General features: G+C 40.1%; 1 non-coding gene across 1 annotated transcript; it reads left to right on the forward strand.

Annotated features, from left to right (window-relative positions):
* The first annotated feature begins 7,770 nt into the window (after nt 1-7,770).
* Nucleotides 7,771-7,877, forward strand: LOC140820369 (small nucleolar RNA R71). Its single transcript, XR_012115444.1, has one exon. It is a non-coding gene; the product is annotated as a small nucleolar RNA R71 (small nucleolar RNA).
* Nucleotides 7,878-22,639: the final 14,762 nt, after the last annotated feature.

A 22,639-nucleotide genomic window follows, 5' to 3' on the forward strand; every position in this document is an offset into this window, starting at 1 on the left:
TTCACATCATAATCAAGTCATTTCACAAATAAATACTCTTTTTCATCTACAAATAAGTCTTGGCACTAATTCGAACGTGTGTGTGTCATGGTGGGTCTAGTCATTCGTACGTCAAATAGATCAATCGTCAAGTTATGCAAGTCACTCAATTAACACTTCAATACAAATCTCACTAGCATGCATCCCCGTGTCCATTCATCACTAACCATCATTTTGAACTTTAGTCAATTTTTAAGTGCATAGAAGGGTGTCGAAAGGAAAGAAAATAAGCTCAAGTGGCGAAAAGTTGGGAGTACATCGATCATTTTCATTGTGCAATTGTCAAGACTGTGTGTCAGACTTCCTCGACTCCTTACATCTCCAACTTTTAGCCTAGGAATAGAATTTCATTCCTTTTATTTTCGGCTCCCCCTCACCTTACATCTCCTTTTTTCACAAAGTTCTTTTTACAAGAACTTTGTTATTTCAACATTTTGATGCACAATTTTCACACATGTACTCCCTAGGCTAAGAATATATCTTTTTGGATTACAGCTGGTTAGGAGTACTGTATTTGAATTCAGGATATTGACAAGGGGGCATATGTACGGTTCAAGGTCAGTCAAATGCTATCATGCACGATCTCAATTAGTGACTTATTTCCACGGGTTTTCATGCTAAATCAATTCATACGTGATGTCTTTCAAGTTAACCAACAAGAATTTCAAATTTCACCATTATTCCTACAAAATTCTAGGCCCCACACATATGTGCTCAAAAAGTTCAAAATTTGCACCAAAACTCATGTTTCAACAATCCAGAGTATCATTCATGCATTGACCCAATCAATATTTCTCAAAGCAACATCATCATCGGCTCATAAATCATGTCAACTCACCATAAACGACTCACAATCTAACAACGAAAATACACCGACTTAAAAACCCAACTAACAAACTAAATAACTGAACAAACAAACAAAACAAACTACCCGACCCCCTCATACTAGAGTTGTGCAATGCCCTCATCGCACAAAACGAAACAGACACGAAAAACAATAACAACTTATGAATTCAAATGCAACAATAGAAAATGCAAAAGAAAAAGAAAGGGGAAACAGTGAACTCCCCTGATCAAAACTCCTCCTCCTCATCATGCTCAGGTGGTGGACTGCCCTCGTCAGCTGCAGGCGGCATAGGATACGTGTACTGGAAGTGGAAAGGTGGCGGGTATGCTGGAACAGGCGGCCGGCCGGAAGTGTCTAAGCCCAAGTGAGTCGAGATGCCCTGCACCAAGTACTCGATGTTCAGAGTGTGGGCTTGGTCGATGGCCTGATAATGAGTCTGGTAGGTGGCCCAAGCGCCCAACTCGTCGACTCGGTCTCGAATGGCACGGCGGCGTGGCTGCGGTGGTGGTGGATGTCCGACGACCGGCGGTGGTGGAGCGGCTTGCACGTGACCGTAAAATACATCAGCGGGCAGCTCATCCCGTCTCTTCGCGTACTTGGAGGTATGCAGAGCCTCATCGATGGATCTCAGTGGCGGTAGCCACTCATCATCGTGCGCGAAAATCACACCCGCGCGGGCACATAGCTCAGTCACGATAGTGGGGAAATAAAAGGCTAAATTGTTGCAATTGATACAGATAGTCAGCTGCCCGAATATGAGTTTGCCCACATCAATAGGCATCCCGGTATAGATCGCATAAAGAACCACCGCCCTATCCCGCTGTACATCACTCGTATGCCCTACCGGCATCAATCTCTTCGATAGAAAGGCATACCAAAGTGCCGCCTCCACCTTCAAAAATTTCTCAAGAAACACCGTATACGTTCCCGGCTGCTTCCACGTAGTGCCCGAATAACACAATGTGTGAATGATCAGATCGTAATCCGGATTCAGCACCCAAGCCTGGAATACCGAATCATCCACTGCCGGTAAACCCAACAAATCATTTATCGTTTTAGGATCATATGGGACTTGACGTCCCCTCACCCTAGCCTTATTTTCAGTCCCTTCCGGGGCGTTAGCGTAAAACTCACGTACAACCGGCACCACAGCCGCATTCGGTTGTGCTAAAAAATTCGTCCACCCTCGTCCTGCAACCTGGAACTCCTCAAAAATATTATCTAAAATCCACGAAGTACATCCCCTCTCAGGGATTGGTTTTCTATGGAGTTTAGCTTGCTCAAATCGCTCCCTAGCCCTATCATTCACAAATATAGAGGGGGTGGATCGAGAACTAGAGGCACCGCGGGTTACCTTCGAGCGTTTGGAAGCCATGGTAAGAGTAGAGTGCACAAGTAATATGAAGTCGCCGGAAAATTTGGAAGCTCGCCGGAACGTGAAGAGGCGGCGGCGTGGGTGGTGGTCGGAGAGTGTAGATTTGGCCGGGAAAATCGCGTCTTGGGCTTTGCAACAATGGAGATTCACAAATATACCTGTAAATTGGCAAGAAACCACGTCAATCGCTTCAGATCTGGAGTGGAGGGGCGAAAATTTGAGAGAAAAGTGTAGGTTTTGCGAGTGGGAGAAGAGAGAAGGGAGGGCGCAGCTTTTAAACATTCGCGACTCGCTAGGGCGGTCAAAAGTGTCCGCCCTAGCGAGAGTCTGTCTGCCCGAAAATTACGAGTGCTCGCTGGGGCGGACAAAAGTGTCCGCCCTAGCGGGAGAACCTCGGTTTTAAAAATTTTAAAAAAACGCGAGTGTTCGTTAGGGCGGTCAGTTTAGACCGCCCGAGCGAGACATCCTCGACTAAAATTATTTTGAAAAGTTGTAACACTCGCGGGGGCGGTCAAGTTTGACCGCCCTAGCGAGGGATTTTCGGGAAAAAATGTTTTTGAAAATTTCGATTCCTCGCTGGGGCGGACAAAAGTGTCCGCCCTAGCGATGCATGCTCGGCCAAAAATCCATTACAAATTACAACCTCTCGCTGGGGCGGTTAAAATGAACCGCCCTAGTGAGGTATTTTCGAAATCATTTTGAAAAAATTTTTAATGCAAATGCCATGCAATTATCTAAATGCAAATGATGCAATTAATTAACTAACGAAAAGAATAAAATAAGGAGTAGAAGTAGTTCTCAATTTATCGTCTAGAGCTCGACTTTTCACCCATGTCCTTAACGACTGTCTTGGAGCCGAGTGACTCCAATTTGTGGCTCAATCGTGCCACCAATATAGTGCTTTAATCTTTGGGCGTTCACAGTAAACGTCCCTTCCTTGCCGTCATGCAACACCACTGCACCTGATGGGAACACCTCGGCTATAACGAATGGTCCTGACCATCTTGACTTCAGCTTGCCCGGAAAGAGTCGTAAGCGAGAGTTGTATAACAACACCGCTTCACCCACTTTGAATTCTCTTCTTACAATGTGTTTATCATGGGCTCTTTTGGTGCGTTCCTTGTAAGATAGGGCAAGATCATACGCTGTACCTCGGAACTCATCCAACTGACTCAACTGCAACAGTCGTTTTTCACCTGCAAGAGCAAAATCAAAGTTCAGTGCCTTGGTCGCCCAATATGCTCTATGCTCTAATTCTACGGGTAGATGACATGCTTTACCAAAAAGTAACCTATATGGTGTAGTGCCTATAGGTGTTTTGAACGCAGTACGATAAGCCCACAAAGCATCATCTAACCGAATGGACCAGTCCTTTCGATTCACATTAACCGTCTTTTCTAAAATCCTCTTAATCTCTCGATTGGACACTTCAACTTGTCCACTAGTCTGAGGGTGGTATGGAGTGGAAACTTTGTGGGTAACACCATATTTGCCCATCAGTTTATCAAAAATTTTGTTGCAAAAATGGGTGCCACCATCACTTATGATTGCACGTGGTGTACCGAATCGATTAAAAATGTGTTTTTTCAAAAATTTTAACACCACTTGTGCATCATTCGTGGCACAAGCCTCCGCCTCCACCCATTTAGATACATACTCTACTGCCACCAAAATAAATTTCTTTGTAAAAGACGCAGGAAAAGGACCCATAAAATCAATCCCCCACACATCAAATATTTCACACTCAATAATGTTATTCAAAGGCATCTCATGACGGTTAGAAATATTACCTGTGCGTTGGCATCTATCACAATTGAGAACATACAAACGAGCATCCTTAAAAAGAGTTGGCCAATAGAAGCCACATTCGAGTACCTTAGATGCCGTCCGTATGGGTCCAAAGTGACCACCTACCTCACGGTCATGGCAGTGGTTCAGAATTTGACTGGTTTCCTCCTCCGCTACACATCTCCTTATCATGGCATCTGCACAGATTTTAAACAAAAACGGTTCCTCCCAAAAATAATATTTCACGTCAGAAAAGAATTTCTTTCTTTGGTGAAACGATAAATTTGGGGGAGGTGTGCCAGTGACAAGAAAACTTGCGAAATTGGCATACCAAGGGCACGCATTTACCTCAAACAATTGCTCATCAGGGAACCAGTCATCTATATCAGTGTTAAAGCCATTAATTCTAACATCCTCAAGCCTAGACAGATGATCAGCAACCACATTTTCTACACCCTTTTTATCTCGAATCTCGAGATCAAATTCTTGCAATAGTAAAATCCACCTAATTAACCTAGGTTTCGCATCTTTCTTAGCAAGCAAGTATTTTAGGGCAGAATGATCTGTATACACAATCACTTTAGACAGAACAAGGTATGAATGAAATTTCTCAAAAGCAAATACTATAGCAAGTAGTTCCTTTTCAGTAGTAGCATAATTCAATTGAGCATCATTTAAGGTCTTACTTGCATAGTAGATGGTATGAAATACCTTGTTCTTCCTTTGACCCAGCACCGCACCAACAGCTGTATCACTAGCATCGCACATTACCTCAAACGGTAACTCCCAATCAGGGGCAGTCAGCACAGGTGCTGTCACCAAGCTCTTCTTGAGTACTTCGAATGCCTGCAGACAAGTAGAATCAAAATTAAACTCAACATCTTTCATCAACAAAGAGGATAAAGGTTTAGCAATTTTAGAAAAATCCTTAATAAAACGCCTATAAAAACCCGCATGGCCTAGGAAACTTCGAACTCCCTTTATCGATGAAGGTGGTGGTAGATTTTTGATCACTTCCACCTTGGCCTTGTCGACCTCGATTCCATTCTCCGATACTTTGTGTCCTAACACAATCCCCTCTTGCACCATGAAGTGACATTTCTCCCAATTTAACACCAAATTGCTCTCTTCACATCTAATGAGCACCAAATTCAAATTTTTTAAACATTCATCAAATGAAGAGCCAAAAATAGAGAAATCATCCATAAAAACTTCAAGAAAATTCTCAATCATGTCATAAAAAATAGCGGTCATGCATCTTTGAAATGTAGCAGGTGCATTGCATAGACCAAAGGGCATACGCCTAAACGCAAAAGTACCATAAGGGCAAGTGAAAGTAGTTTTCTCTTGGTCCTCGGGGGCAATTGTGATTTGGTTGTATCCCGAATATCCATCCAAAAAACAGTAAAATTCATGACCGGCTAATCGTTCAATCATTTGATCAATAAATGGCAAGGGGAAGTGATCTTTACGGGTTGCATCATTTAATTTCCTATAATCCATGCACACACGCCAACCCGTAACGATTCTAGTGGGAATCAACTCATTTTTTTCATTGGTAATAACAGTAATCCCACCCTTTTTAGGCACACATTGTACAGGACTTACCCACGCACTATCAGAGATAGGATAGATAATACCTGCGTCCAGAAGTTTGATCGTTTCAGCTTTTACTACCTCTTGCATCTTTGGATTGAGTCTCCTTTGTGGTTGTGCTAGAGGTGAGTACTTATCTTCCATTAGGATTTTGTGCATGCAGATCGAAGGACTTATCCCCTTGATGTCCGAAACTTTCCAAGCGAATGCTCCTCTATGCTCCTTAAGGACTCCCAAGAGCTTACTCTCCATATCGTCTGTCAAAGAAGAGGAAATAATAACAGGCAGTTTATTATTTTCTCCTAAATATACGTACTTGAGATGTGGAGGTAGTGGTTTGAGCTCCAAAGTGGGTGGCTCCTCTAGGCTTGACTTTTGAGGCACTAAATCTTTTCTATCCCCCAATTCCTCTAGTCGAAGCCTCACTTGCTTTCTCCAAGGTGGAATGGCATTCAAATGAGCTACCATCTCCATCCTTTCCTTGTCCAGCTCGTCCTCCTGTTTTTCAGTAGTGAGAGTAGCCTCCAATGGCTCTTGCAATCCATCCTGCACAAAATCACAAACAAGAGAATCTAAGACATCAACGCGAAAACAACTATCATCGTGCATTGTGTGCTTGAGAGTATTAAAGACATAAAAAATAATTTCTTCTTCTCCAACTCTCAGTCTCAATTTTCCCTCGTCAACATCGATCAGTGCTTTCCCTGTAGCCAGAAATGGTCTCCCTAGGATTAAAGGCATCTCCAAATCTTCCTCCATATCAAGTACTACAAAATCTGCAGGAAAAATAAACTTATCCACTTTCACCAAGACATCTTCGATAATCCCACGTGGATACTTGACAGATCTGTCAGCCAGCTGCAATGACATCCTAGTTGGCTTGGGTTCACCCAATCCCAGTCTCCTAAACACAGAATACGGCATCAAATTAATACTCGCACCAAGATCACATAGAGCTTTATGAAAATTAATATCACCAATAATGCAAGGTATAGAGAAACTCCCTGGATCTTTTTGCTTAGGAGGCATCCTGTTTTGAACTAAAGCGGAGCAATTTTCAGTCAAGTTCACAGTCATATGATCTTCTAGCTTCCGCTTGTTTGCTAAGATATCTTTCAAGAATTTTGCATAACTTGGCATATTCAGTAAAGCATCAGCAAAAGGAATGTTAATATGCAGTTTTTTGAATATCTCAAGAAATTTACCAAATTGTGCATCTAACTTAGCTTTTTTCAGTGCTGCAGGAAAAGGTGGGGGGATAACAATTTTACTCGGTGCAATAGGTGTAAAAGTAGAGTTAGAAGACTTACCTCCTTGCTGTTCCACCTCATCCTCACCTTGCTTGTTCTTTTCCTCCTTAGACTCAAGTGCCTTTCCACTGCGCAATTCCACAGCTTTCACATGCTCTCTCGGGTTAGTCTCCGTGTTGCTTGGCAAAGTTCCTTGCTCCCTATTAGCAATTAACTTAGCCAATTGTCCAATTTGATTCTCTAACCCTTTTATGGATGCATCCTGATTCTGAAATCTCGTCTCGGTTGCAGAAATAAATTTAGTCATCATTTGCTCTAAATTTGACTTCTCCTCCCTAGGCGGTTCTGGCTTGAATCCTTGGTGCATCCCATGTGGTGGCCCTCTTTGTTGGCGGTTTTGGTTGTTTTGACCTCCCCACGAAAAGTTTGGGTGATTCCTCCATCCCGGATTATAGGAGTTTGAATAAGGGTCATTTCTAGGACGGTTCTGGAATCCCACGTGTTTTGCTCCCTCAGGCACATAGAATGGATTGCCATCTTGGCAATCCTGCACGTCATGCTCACCTCCACACTTATCACAGAAAATCTCTTGCAGACGCATAACCGATCCACTCGCACTCATCCCATCAATCTTTCTGTTCAAAGCCTCCAACTGTGCTGACACCGCAGACAAATCAGTAACTTGATTAACCCCCGCACCTCGTTTCTGCCTATCAGAATGAGGATGATAGCTGCTAGCAGCCATCTCCTCCAATAATTCATATCCTTCCTCAGCCGTTTTTCTCAGCAAGTTACCACAGGCAGCAGCATCTATCATGGTACGGTTAGAAGTAAGCAGACCGTAGTAAAAAGTTTGAACAACTAACCCAAGAGGTAGCTCATGGTGTGGACATCTCCTCAATAAATCCTTGTATCGCTCCCACGCCTCGTAAAGTGACTCAAGCTCATATTGAGCAAAAGTAGTAATGTCGGCTCTCAGCTTCATAGTCTTCGACGGAGGAAAGTACTTGGTCAGGAATGCCTTCGCCATATCCTCCCATGTAGTGATAGACCCTACAGGCAAACAGTTTAACCACGCCTTAGCTTTATCTCTTAGTGAAAATGGAAATAAACGCAAACGAACAGCATCATCAGACACAGCATTAAACTTAAAAGTATCGCAAATTTCAAGAAAATCAGCTATATGAGAATTAGGGTCGTCAAGTGCACTTCCCCCAAATTGAACAGTGTTTTGAATCATCTGAATGATAGCTGGCTTGATCTCAAACTGGTTAGCTCGGATGACTGGTCTCACGATGCTTGGACGTGCTCCCTCAAGAGACGGTTGTGCATAATCCATCATCGGAATGCGACGTGGTATCTCAACTTGTCTATTGTCACGCTGTTCCTCTCCACGTTCTTGCTCGTGTCTTTCCATCTGTTCTTTGAGTCTTTGTTGCTGTCTTCGTCTGCGGAAAGTTCTTTCGATTTCAGGGTCAAATTCAAGCTCCACGTCGAGTGATCTTCGCATGCACCACAAGAAAAATCTGCAACAGAATAGGAGTATCAACTAACAATAAAATAAATAATACTAAAGAATTTAAATGAAAAATAAAAAATTGTGAATCAACAGTCCCCGGCAACGGCGCCAAAAACTTGATCGAGCCAAACTTGCACAGTGAATAGTCCCAAAATTTGTTTTATAAATGAAAGCTCGATTTAAAATATCGCAAGTGCACGATAGTCAAGTTATAATAAACGTACGTGAATACGAGTATCGATCCACAAGGACTGCGTTACACTATTCTTATTTTCACTTAAATTTCTCTAGCAACGATAGATGGAGTTGGTGATTAAACTAAAGTGAATTTAATACTAATATGATTAAAATGCAAGAACAAATAATCAAGAAATCAATGATTAAATTGGATGAAAATCAAATGAGAAACGAATTTGTTGGGAATTATCAGTTCACCTACCACTCGTGTTCAGATAATTAGACTCGACTTTTACTCGTGCATTCGACGGAATTCCCTAGACTAATCAATATACTCTGTCGAGCTATATTAATACTAATCATAAACATGCAGTAATCAAGTGTCCTCAATTATTTAACAGTTCACGATTGCATTACGTTCTATGGAATCCACTAGCTTTCATCCGGGTGAACTATTACTATCGACACGTACCCAATTCCGTATGTCTACTAAAATTGTAAGTCCGTGGTTTATACTATGCGATCCTATTGTTAATTAGTCTGTCGAAATCGTTAACAACATGCAATAATCAAAGGAAGATAGCTAGGCTTCGCTTGAAACAAGAAATAACAATAGCATAAACAAATCACTTGTAAAAATGTCAAGAAATAATGTTAAACAACGAGTATGGGTAGGATCCCCTCAAATCCCAACAAATTTAGAGTTTAGCCAACCAAATTCATACTAAAAATCAACAATCTATGCAAGAGAATAAAATACTGAATAATAAAATACTAAATATGACGATGGAAGATGGCTGCGACGCTTGGAATTCTCGAGTTCTTCGAAAGTCTTCCTTACTCCTAGCCTTCTCTCCCAGAAAAAATGATGAAAATATGATGTGTAAGTCTGAAAAACGGCGCCCAATCTCGTGTATTAGGTTAGTGGTCTTGGATAGAGTCCATGAAAATAGAAACAAATCTCGCAGAATCTTGCTGGATCGCGTAACTCGCTAGGGCGGTAGGTTTTGACCGCTGGGGCGAGTGACTCTCGAATAAAAACTTTGAGCCTTCTCTCTAGTCTCGCTGGGGCGGCCACTTTTGACCGCCCGAGCGAGAGATCTTCTGTTAAATTCTCTTGTCCAGGCTAGCAGTCTCGCTGGGGCGGTCAGTTTTAACCGCCCTAGCGAGAGGTCTTCTGTTCGATATCCTCGGTAAGACTAGAATGCTCGCTGGGGCGGTCAGTTTTGACCGCCCTAGCGAGGCTTCTTCGTTGTTGTGCCCATTTTCTGCTATATTTGGTTCCATTCCTACAAAATACCACAAAACACACGAAATCAGTCATATGCTAAATAATGCAAACAAAATGCAAGAATAAACTAGAACAAGCTAATATGATGTATGAATGCGACTCGAAACCAACACTAAAAACACGTAAAAACGAGTCCTATCATCCATCCACATGCGTTGCCTCATATTCAAATCAGATTGAGAAAAGATATATTTCAGACTCTTATGGTCCGAATAGATAACAAACTTTTCTCCGTACAAGTAATGGCGCCAAATCTTCAGAGCAAATACAATGGCGGCCAATTCGAGATCATGAACAGGATGACGTGTTTCATGAGATTTCAATTGACAAGATGCATAAGCAACCACTTTGTCATGTTGCATCAGAACACAGCCCAAACCTTTACCAGACGCATCTGTACAAACCACAAATCCTCTGGTACCTGAGGGAATAGTAAGCACAGGTGCTGTGGTCAATCTCGTCTTCAATTCAAGAAAACTAGCTTCACATTCATCTGACCAAATGAATCGTTGATTCTTCTGTGTCAGTTGAGTAATAGGTTTAGCTATCTTCGAAAATCCTTCAATAAAACGACGATAATATCCAGCTAAACCCATGAAGCTATGGATCTCTGGAACATTTGTAGGTCTTGGCCAATTCAATACAGCTTCGACCTTCGTGGGATCAACAGATATGCCATGTCTCGAAATGACGTGGCCCAAAAATATCACTTTGTCCATCCAGAATTCACATTTGGACAATTTGGCATACAAATGACTAGTACGAAGAGTTTGAAGTACCAGTCTCAGATGTTCAGCATGCTCCTTTTTCGATTTCGAATACACAAGAATATCATCGATAAACACAATAACGAATCGGTCCAGATAGTCTCGAAAGACACGATTCATTAAGTCCATAAAGATAGCAGGAGCATTCGTAAGACCAAAAGGCATAATCAAGAATTCATAATGGCCATACCTCGTACGAAAAGCAGTTTTGGGCACATCTTCGTCTCGAACTCGAACTTGATGATACCCAGAACGAAGATCAATCTTCGAGTAAACAGAAGTACCCTGAAGCTGATCAAATAAATCATCAATACGCGGAAGTGGGTACTTATTTTTCACAGTAGCCCGATTCAGTTGCCTATAGTCAATACACATTCGCATAGTACCATCTTTCTTCCGAACAAATAAAACTGGAGCTCCCCAAGGTGATACACTCGGTCGAATATATCCCTTATCGAGAAGATCCTGTAAATGTTCTTTCAATTCTTTCAATTCCAATGGTGCCATGCGAAAAGGAGCTTTAGATATAGGCGCAGTCCCCGGCACAAGATCAATACCAAATTCAACTTCTCGATGAGGAGGAAAATCAGGAATCTCATCGGGAAATACATCCGAGAATTCTTTCGCAACCGGAATCTCAAATAAAGAAGACTCCTTCTTCGACACATCAATAGCGTAGATAAGATAACCCTCATCTCCGCTAGTCAACAATCGAGACATCTCCAAGGAAGATACCAATGGAATTTTGGCTTGGGAACCCTTGCCATAAAAATTCCATTTGGGTCCATCAATCGGTCGAAATCGAACCACTCCATGACAACAATCAACCGTAGCTCGATTTGTCATCAAGATATCCATGCCAACAATACAATCAAAGTCGTGCATAGGGAGGACAATCAAATTCAGAAATATAACATTATCCTCATATATCAATACACAATTATGCACAACTTTTTCAGACAAAATAATCTTCCCTGCTGGCGTGGCTATCGACAAAGTATCATACAACGCGGTACACTCGATATCGTGAGATGCAACAAATGCATGAGATATGAATGAATGAGATGCTCCTGTATCAAATAAAACACGTGCAGGATAATCGCAAAGTGTGGAAATACCTGCAATCACACCACCAGGAGCTTCTCTCGCCTGATCCTCAGTCATGGCATACACTCTCACTTGAGGAGGAACTTGGGCACTCTGACCACCCGGTCCTCGATATCGTGGGACACTTGACTGCTGAAAAGATGGAACAGGAACAGCAGGTCTCATCGTACTGGGGCCACCTCTAAATCCTGGCTGGGGTTGAGCAGAAGTCGTAACCCTGTTCGGACATACTCGGGAAAAATGGCCTTCCTGCCCACATTGACAACAAGTACCAAACATACCTCGACACTGCTCGATAGTATGTTTACCCTCACAATGGCTACAATAGGGAGCAATCACAGGACTCCCTCTCTGGGATCCACTAGAGCTCGAAGAAGACGAAGAAACAGAGCCAGTCTTCTTGAACTTCTTACCCCTCGGTCGCAAAGTAGGCTGCTGAGCTGTCACCGGTGGTGGAGGAGTATTGTAATGCCCGAGAATTTGATTAACGTAATCTGATATGATTATAGACGCATTATGCCGAGACCGAACGGGGCCAAGTAGATGAATTATAAAAAATTGGACAGAACTAGTGGCGCCCGAGCGGTAGTTTCTAACCGCCCGAGCGCCCATGTTCAACAGCAATGTGTCTCGGGCAGAAGATGTGGCGCCCGAGCGGTAGAATATTACCGCTCGAGCGCCAATGCATGCCAAGTAGCCGGGCAGAAAGTGCCGCGCTCGAGCGGTACTTTCTTACCGCCCGAGCGCCGCCTGAAAGTGGTGAAAAGAAGACACGTTGCTGAAACATGCAACTTAGGATATATATATACATATATACGTTGCTTCCTTCATGAAAAAGAAAAGAAAAGAATCGAGAAAAGGTTCTTGTATATGTGTTGAAATTCCTTACGCCTTTTGTGAGAAATCCGTCCGTCCGATTTTGAATCTGACAACGGTACTATGTTCCTATTGACGTAGACTACAACTGGACGTAAGTTTTATTACGTTTTGATATGATTTGAAATTATGGTATTGTCAGAATCTGATATGGTTCATATATGATGTTCTTGGCATGTTAGACATCGTATAATCTGAACTGGATTGAGAAAAGGATACCATATGAAATTGTTATGAATTTCAAAGTTAGATTAACTGAGACTTGATATCAGAATTGAGTTGTTCTTGATTATGAGATGTTGGATTTATATCTGAGTGATATGGTAGTGCTGGATATATTGAAAATATGACGTTATGTTGTGAAACAGAATTTGATTAAATTCTGATTATATCCAGTATTGATTGAGTGGTGTATTGATACCGTACCCTCGATATTGTTATTGTCAGATTGAGTATTGACAGGCTTTGAGTTCGAGACTTCGACCGAGTCAGAATATCAGAAAGAAAGGTATAAATTAATGTTGTGTTGGGATTGCACAACTCGAGGAAGGTTTGACTCGAGTTTCCCTAAATCACATACTTAGTTTATTACATTGATTCTTGTAATTGATGAGATTGATGTTTGTTGTCTATTTATTTATAGACACTGCATGTAATGACTGCTGATTTGCTAGTCATTGATTGATTTGCTTAGATACTGACTGTATGTATTGATTACTGAGTCGTTGAGTCACCGGCTGATTCGTCGGGTTATTGTCTGATTCGTCCATTATAGGCTGATTCGCCTAGTCACCGGCTGATTCGTCTGGTGATTGACTGATTCGTCTAAACTTAAGCTGATTCGCTTAATTACAGGCTGAGTTGTCTGATTTTTGGCTGATTCGCCTAATTACTGGCTGATCCGTCAGGTTATTGACTGAGTCGTCAATTCTGCGGCTGATTCGCCCAGATACTGGAGATATTAATTATATCGATGTCGTTTAGGGATTGATTCATTCCTATCTACTGAGATTCGATATAATTACCTATATCCAGACATCGGGATCCCTAGGATAGAGTTGAGTCGAGTCGGAGACGACGCGTCAGTGGAGTCGAGTCTGAGACGATGCGTCGGTTGAGTTGAGTCTGATATGACATGTTGATTTACATTGTTTATGCCATTCATGATTATTGAATGTTTGATATGAATTTATGTTTCTGATTTGAGACATGTTATGAATAATTCTTATATGCTTTCGTATATGCTTTTATATGATTGCATGTATACATTGTTTATACTGGGATATTTATATCTCACCGGAGTTATTCGGCTGTTGTCTTGTTTTGTATGTGTGCATGACAACAGGTGGGGCTGAATCAGGGTCAAGAAGATGAGAGAAGATTAGATAGCGTGGAGATCCGGGCTTCGAAGCAACATAGGATTCAGCACTGATGTGTAGTTGAACCTAGTTGAATTCTTGTAAATAACACAAGATTTGTATGTTCATGTTTAATATATAATTTGATTAAATTACATTACGTTTCCGCTGTGTAATTTAGAAAAAATTTAGACCCTGTTTTATAATTGATTAATTAGTCCCCAATGATGATTAAGAACATGATTAGCGTCCGGGTCCCCACAAGTATACTGTGGACCTCCTCTCCTAAGTCCAGCTTCGGCTGCCTTGGCTCGTTCAACTGCCTCTGCGTAGCTGGTAGGCAATCCAGAAACAACATATGTATACAAAACAGGATGTAAACCATTTACAAACCTGTTATATTTTGCCCTCGCATTCCCAGCCACGTGAGGTGCATACTTCAACAACGTAGAAAACTTTGAAGCATACTCTGCAACAGACATCGTTCCCTGCTGCAGATTATTAAATTCATTCTCCTAAGCAGTATAATAAGATGGAGGGGAATACTGCTCCAAAAACTGGGCCTTGAAGACATCCCATGTGACTTCAGTCCCAGCCTCTTTCAATCCAATCTCAGCGGCTTCCCACCAAGATTTAGCTCGGTCCTTCAACTGATACAAAGCGAGTTTCAGTCTCCGAGCCCTGGAATACTCAACAATGTTAAACAAGTGCTCGATATCCTTCAACCAGGCCTCAGCTCTTTCAGCACTCTCAGTGCCAAAGAACTTCGGTGGTTTCAGATCCTGAAATCGCGCCATCACAACATCCATGGACAATCCTTCAAATTGCCCAACGATCCTCTCAGTACTGCTACTCGCAGTTTCATTTGTGTGATCCATCTACAAATCAAAAGATGAATATCACAATTTCATATCAATTTCATAATCTCATCATTTCATATCATCAATCTCATCAGATACTTACTCAAATCAAATCACATAAGAGCAAGTAATACAAATAAGTCAAACACATACGCACAATTCATTTGTGCCTATTCAAGTGTACACAAGACTCAATAGAGCATTCCCAGCTATGCTCTGATACCACTCTGTGTGGGGCCCTTAGCTCCTAATCGTTATTACAATGCAATCAGATTAGGGTTTATTAATCACAGCGGAAAACGAGTTTAAAATTTCTTTACAACGAGCCCAAAACATCTCTTCTGATATTTAAATACTAAAAATAGTATCTAAATTCAAATCATAAAACACGCCCACACATAATCAAAACCAATCACATACAAACAACTCATATCCTCGGGACATGCCCCGGTATACAGATACATATACATATACTGGGAACACGACATAAATCTCAACTCAAACTGTGACTCCCTCCAGAAGCACCATCTCCAGTCTCCTGATATCCTGGAGTACCTGTCATTGTCCACACACAAAGACAACAACAGCCCCCCTTGGGGGTGAGCAAAGCTCCGTATGGAACAACCAATCATATATACCACAGATATCTAAATAATGATATATGGTATGCAATGCATGTATGTCGTGGAGGTATCAGGTCAAATGCCCATCCACTGAGCACATGTCAGAATCAATCGAATCGCTATCAAATCAAATCAATGCTCGAGCTGGCACACCGGCCGATATGGGAATACATATATGATAGCGTCGACGAAGCGCCATCAATCCCACATCTCATATCCAATCATATGGGGCCACAATTGTCTATGCTTTACGGGTCATATAATACCGGCATAGCGATTGTGTTCACAAACACCGGAATCCAATCAAATCATATCAGGGTATCCAAGGATCATAGCTCAACGTGCATGTCATGTATCGATGTATGCATAAAATGATGTGTGTTAACAAAACATTTATTTTGTACATCGATACTCAAATCCCAATGTCATGTATGCCACATCAAATCATCAAATAGGCACATAGACATGTATTCCAATCCAATCCAATCAATCCAATCATATATCATATAATACAGATACCTGTCGTATGTTACCCGGTCGCAACATACCTCAATTCTTCGTTCCAGTCGATGTAGCTTGAAGATATCAGTATAATACTTTATCTACATCAATAACATACTCATTCCAATCAATAACATACTCCAAAATCATTAATATGAGTTTCAAATATCATTTGAAACTTCAAAAATTCATATCAAATCGAAATCATATCATAATTTAATTCCGACTTCGAATACGAGTTTATTGTCGGTTATTCTACTACATATCAGAAATTCAACTTCAAATACCTGTTATTCCAGCACTTTGATATTTAAAGCTGATGAAACTAGAAGAAAATTACCTCAGTCAGAAGCCCTCAACGCGCAGATCACAAATATATAATTTGTTTTGCGTTTAGACGGCGTTTCGAAGTCGATTCAGGCGAAGAAAATCGGAATTCTCTCGTGTCTCTCTCGGTTATCGAATATGAAATGATAAGAAAGAAAGAGAAGAATCCTCGTTTTTATCACCACCGATACCGCGCTCGGGCGGTAGAATTCTCACGCCCGAGCGCGAGAAGTTCTGCCCCGAGTCTCGAATACACCGCGCTCGAGCGGTCACAAATTACCGCTCGGGCGCGGCAAGTTCTGTCCGAGAACATGCCTTCATATACCCTGGCGCTCGAGCGGTAATTTTCTACCGCTCGGGCGCCACATGTTCTGTACAAAATGTTCGATTTTGTACTTATTGGCGTCTGGCCTTTCAAATCAAATTCATACAACATCAATTCATATACAATATTCATTTTCTCCATTCATTGTCACGATATACATCAAATACATAATCCATGACAATTTCATTAATTATCGATAATCACGCAGGATTTACGATAACACGATACACGGTCCTTACACAAGTTTCATTATGAATCACTGCGCAAGAACAGGTGCCCAACTTTCAGTGGCGCCGCCGACCTCGAAGTTAGCCAGAGCTGGCTCAAAAGCGTAGAAACTCAGTTGAGACTGTTGGAAGTCCCGGATGCACTAAACGTGGACGTGATAGTGCCCTTCCTGGAAGACAAGGCAGCTAAATGGTGGGAAGCAGTCTCGCCAACCATGACCGCTGCTGGACCAATCACATGGCGAATCTTCCGAGAAACATTTCTGAAACAATACTACCCGGCAAAAGTCAGACTGCAGAAGCTAAGTGAGTTTGAAAATTTTTCAGTCAGGCTCCAGATATGTCAGTAGTGGAATATACTTCTCAGTTCAATGCCCTTAGATCATATGATCCAGCGATTATGGCGGACGAAATTCTGAAATTGCATCGTTTCAAGAAGGGGTTGAATAGCAGGATCCAATCTGCTCTAGTAGTCTACCAACCTGCCAACTTTTCAGACTTCATGGGTGCGGCTATCCGAGCCGAAACTGATATTCGTCGAAGAGAAGGGGAAAACAGGAACAAGCGACCCCCTGTCAGCCAACCTTCTCAGGACAGACCAATGTTCAAGAGGCCCAATCAGTCGGGTGGACCTCCCTAAGGGCAATTCTCCACCAATAACCATCAAGGGCTCAAGCCATGCCCAAATTGCGGCTTCAAGCACTCCGGGGAATGCCGAAGGGCCAGCGGTGTATGCTTTGGATGTGAAAAATCGGGGCACAGAATTGCAGAATGTCCTACCGCCGCCAACCGACCAGTAGGGCCGAACAGAGGAACTGGGCCAAATGCGGGAGCAGGCCCTAGTAAATCCAAAGGCGACAAACCGAATGCCAGGGTGTTTGCCATCACTCAAGAGGAGGCAGAAGACGCGAACGATGTCGTGTCAGGTACCATATTTATTCAGCAAGTGCCTGCTTATGTGTTATTTGACTGTGGTGTCACACATTCCTTTATGTCTAAGAAATTGGCTAAGAAGCTAAAACGTAAGCCCGTTAAGCTAACTGAACCCTTCCGAATAGCCACACCTACTAGTAGAGCTATTGAAACTGACGAGATTTACAGAGATTGTAAAATCAGTATTAGTGATCAGACTTTTAGCGCCGACTTGATACAGTTGATCATGGTCGATTTTGATGTCATCTTAGGAATGGATTGGTTAGCAAGAAACAATGCGGTAGTAGATTGTAAGGGAAAATAATATCCTTACCTATTCCCAGACCAAGCCAACTCAAGTTTCGAGGACGAAACTTCTCATAAGGAGGGAGGGATGTGAGAACCGAATCTTTCATTGACATAATTATTAAGTTGTAAGGGATTTGGGTATAAGATTTCTTTTGTATTAAATAAGATATGCTATGGGAAATAATTATTGATAATATCCTTGTGGCCTAGACAATTATATCTACCTTAAGGCATGCACAATTTCGAATTTTGGGAAGGAAATAAGATGAAGTAATTCAAGGAGATCAAGGAATTTAGGTATGATATTTTCGAAAATACATGGAATTTGGGCATTATATTTTCGAAAATAATAGAGAGCATTGGTTAAGGAATAAATCCCCTCACTTGACCACAATATTTTCGAAAATATGGCAAGGATTTTGGAGTCAAATATTAGGAGATTTGACATGAATTTTGGTATGATTTTTGGTGCCAAATTTAGCTCAACCCTTCTCACCTATAAATACCACACCACCTCTACTCATTCTCCACCCTAAATTTCGAAATTATTGGCTGCATAATCTCGAAAATTCAGCAACCTCTCCATAGCCGAAACTCTGCCCGAAAGTCGTCCAAGAATTTAAGCCGAAGTCCCGCCGAGTGAGCAGCAAGGATACGACTCACCTTCCGAAGCCAATCATCCACGTTTTTAGCAAGAAAATATACGGTAAGTGGGCTGTTTTAAAGAATTAATTTGATTATGCATTCTTCGTGTGTTTTTGAAAATACAGTCGAGTACATGTTCTTTCTACTCCTTTTCTTGTGTCGAATTGTCATACTGTTTTAAGCACTGTGAGGAGTCGATTGTATATTGGTGGAAATCCCAACCATGACGTACCCTTACGCGGTGAGGGATATAACCGCTATACGGCCTCGCCCCCTTAGAGGAGTAAAAATTAGGGACTGACGTCAGTAAACCATAGAAAGTTAGATAAATCACAGTGGCTGGTAAAGTTTATGCATGTGTTATGAAACACGTATGGAACTCATGATTTATGATTCGAATTTTATGCATGTTGTATTTATTGTGCTCGATATTTCCCCCACTTGCTGAGTATTCCCAAAATACTCACCCCCTTACAACCTTTCCCAGATAAGTCCGAAGAACAGATTGAGGAGGAAGAATCCGAGCAGTTTTGGGGATGGTGAATTCTCAAGGAAATCATTTATGTTTAAGTTATTATTAATTAGATTTACGTTTCCACATTAAAACTCTGTCGTCTTAATCATTTCAGTTTTGTAAAAACAATGTTATTTCATTGAAATTATGATATATAAACTGGTTCAGTTTATACTGTGCTACGAAAGGCTTGTTGTTTCGATTGTGTGATTGTTAAACAACGTCGGTGTCAACTAACCCCGGTCTCGGGGCGTGACAATCATTACTTACTTTCTCACTTTCATTGCCAATTATATACTTCGTACACTTAATAGCATAACAATTTCATGAATGATCGATAATCAACATAGGATTTACGATAATACGATACACGGTCCTTATATTGTGCATGTCATATATTATTGATCATATTGTTTAGATATTTGATTTTCGACAATGTTATTGGTTTCTGAATGGTTACTGATCGTCTACTGATTGAACAAATGACTGGAGCTGGAAACGGTCTTTATACCAGATATCTAGTCCACTTAACAACGTGACTTCGACATGAAAATGTGAGTTCACTTTGACTCTAATTGATCGATTGTACTGATTCTACTTGAATACATGGTGAAAAGTATTACATTGAATGTTGGTGAGAGCGAACTTTTTAGTCCATGATATTCACTTCAGAGACCTGAACAATCACTAACAATACATGTCATCACAAATTGGAATATTGTACTTATATATTTCCATTCTAATCGATATATATGTTTAAGCTTACTTTATTTTCTCACTAAGTCTCTAGAGAGTTAATTTTTATTTTTCTTCTATTTATCGTAAATTCCAGATACAGGATTACATGACCTCGAATAATAATGTGATTATGGAAAGTGAAATGTTGGATTAGCAAGACCATGACTTTACGAGATTCTATTATTGTATTAGTATTTGGCTATCATTTGTGTAATGTTATGGATTGTACATGCTTCTACAGTTCTACTATTGTAAGTTGAATATGCTAATTATATTACAAGTCGTGACTAACATTAATATCAAATATAATATAGTTAAGAGAATGTGGTTGATTAATAATTTGTTTTAGATTATGTTTTATTATTTTGTCATTTCAATTATTTTTGGGGTGATTAAGGTTTTGAGTTAATAATATATGTTTTTGTGTAATTGGGTGAAGTATCTTATTATAGTTTTATGTTATAATTGAAACAAAATAGTTATCCTTAATATTGAATCTATCAAAGATGTGATCAAATTCACCTAGTTCCAGCAAGATTCATTGGAATTAAGTTATGTTAACTATAAAAAGTAAATTTTAATCATGTTTTTGTTAAATATATAACTTCATTTGATTTATTTTGGATTTGTTTGATGAATTATATAAAAATGTGTGTTGTCTTGAGATCGTTCTATTGAAAATCGAGTGATCACTATTAGAATTTTTGGTTTTTACTTCGCCACTGGTTACTTCGGTGATTATTAATTATACAGTAGTATATACCAATCAACTTCGGTAATAACACAGACAAAGTAAAATATTATTTTTTACTTCAAAATTTTAAAAATGAGTTTCACTTCTACTTTTTTTGTAACATTTTACTTCGACAGAGTAGTTTTGATGAAGTAAAAAGTTAAAAAAATTAAAATTTATATTTAGCGAAGTAAAAAGAAATGAACCATGTTTAACTTTTAATTTCCCTTAATTACTTTGTAAAAGATGAACCGATAATTAACTTTTAATCTCCCACGATTTTTATTTCCCTTCACAAATTAAGCGGCGGTACTGCCATGATACATTTTCCTACAACCCTAGCGGCTACAGAGAGGAATTTTATACAAAGAGGCATTTCACATAATCCGGGCCGCTGTATCGGTTGATGGCGGTGGCCATTTCCAAGTAAAAAGTAGCTCTTTCAAACTCGTTCATAAATAAAACTGGGATTTTCTCCTCCTATTTGAGGTGAGTACTGTTTAGTGTAAGATTCTCTTGTTTGTGGTGGATCAAATTACAATACTACTAACATTTAGTGTTTGCACAACTTGTGCAATGACAAGATTTAATGCACTAATGGCGAGTTCTTCCCCATTGCTTACTATTTTCTATGTGAAGATTGTTTCTTCACTGATCAGCTTTCAATTTGAATCAATCTACATGTACTCTTGTTAATGCACTTGCATACGCATCAATTCGGAGCTACTAGACAATTTGAACCAATCTACATGTAATCTTGTTAAGCGGTGGAATTTAATACATTTTTAGTAAAATTGTTTCATTCCATCCTCAAAATGGATGCCAAAAACCGAAAGTACCATAAAGAAAATTTGAATGTCGTACTATTTTTCGACTCATTTTCAAGTCCAAGTCCAAGTTAGCGGACATAAAAGACACCTTGATGATGAAAATAAATATTCGTGATATCGTCTCATGTGATCTTCAATTTTAAGTAAAGTTTGAGTAATAAAAATACGAATTTTCTAGTTTCATCTTTCTATTTAAATATAAATTCTCTTGGTTTTTTTCTTCAATTTAAAAAGCTTATCCATTCCTACGCTCTTTGGTAAAAAAAAAAGCTTATCCATTCCTCCACTTCGAGTTTCTTCACTTCTCCACGAAATTTAATCAATTTTATTCAATGTTATTATTCCATCAGAGTTCTAATTTCCCGCAAGGTTGTGAATCTCAGTTTCCCTTGATTTCAAAATTTAAGATCTCCAGTTGGTCAACCGACAAGCTTTGTTGTAAAGTTGTTCGTTTTCACATAAAGTAATCCCTTTCCTCCCCATTAAATAATCAAATAATTGGGTGGAAATATGAACTTGAATTTTTTAAGTAAGAGATTAAAATAATATGTAGAATTTTGATAAAGTGTTATTTGTGCACATAAAATTCATAAATTATTTTTTTATGTATATACTTTTTTGGGTACTTATTTTTCTAAAAAATTAGAGAAGTCATAATGAAATTGAAAAGTTTATAAACGAATTTTAGTGTGACATGATATCTAACAGATAAACATAACAACAATAATTCCGATTAACAAACTTGGAGATCTTTAGGATTTCCCCGCCCCAAAACAAATATTTACCTTATAGATTTATACAAAGAGGCATTTCACATAATCGGGCTGCTGTATCGGTTGATAGTGGCGGCCATTTCCAAGTAAAAAGTAACTCTTTCAAACTCGTTCACAAATAAACCTGGAATTTTCTCCTCCTATTTGAGGTGAGTACTGTTTGGTGTAAAATTCTCTGGTTTGTGGTGGATCAAATTACAATACTACTAACATTTAGTATTTGCACAACTTGTGCAGTGACAAGATTTAACGCACTAATGGCGAGTTCTTCCCCAATGCTTACTATTTTCTATGTGAAGATTGTTTCTTCACTAATAAGCTTTGAATTTGAA

Source organism: Primulina eburnea, chromosome 18 (assembly GCF_022965805.1).
Source record: "Primulina eburnea isolate SZY01 chromosome 18, ASM2296580v1, whole genome shotgun sequence".
Lineage (NCBI taxonomy): Eukaryota > Viridiplantae > Streptophyta > Magnoliopsida > Lamiales > Gesneriaceae > Primulina > Primulina eburnea.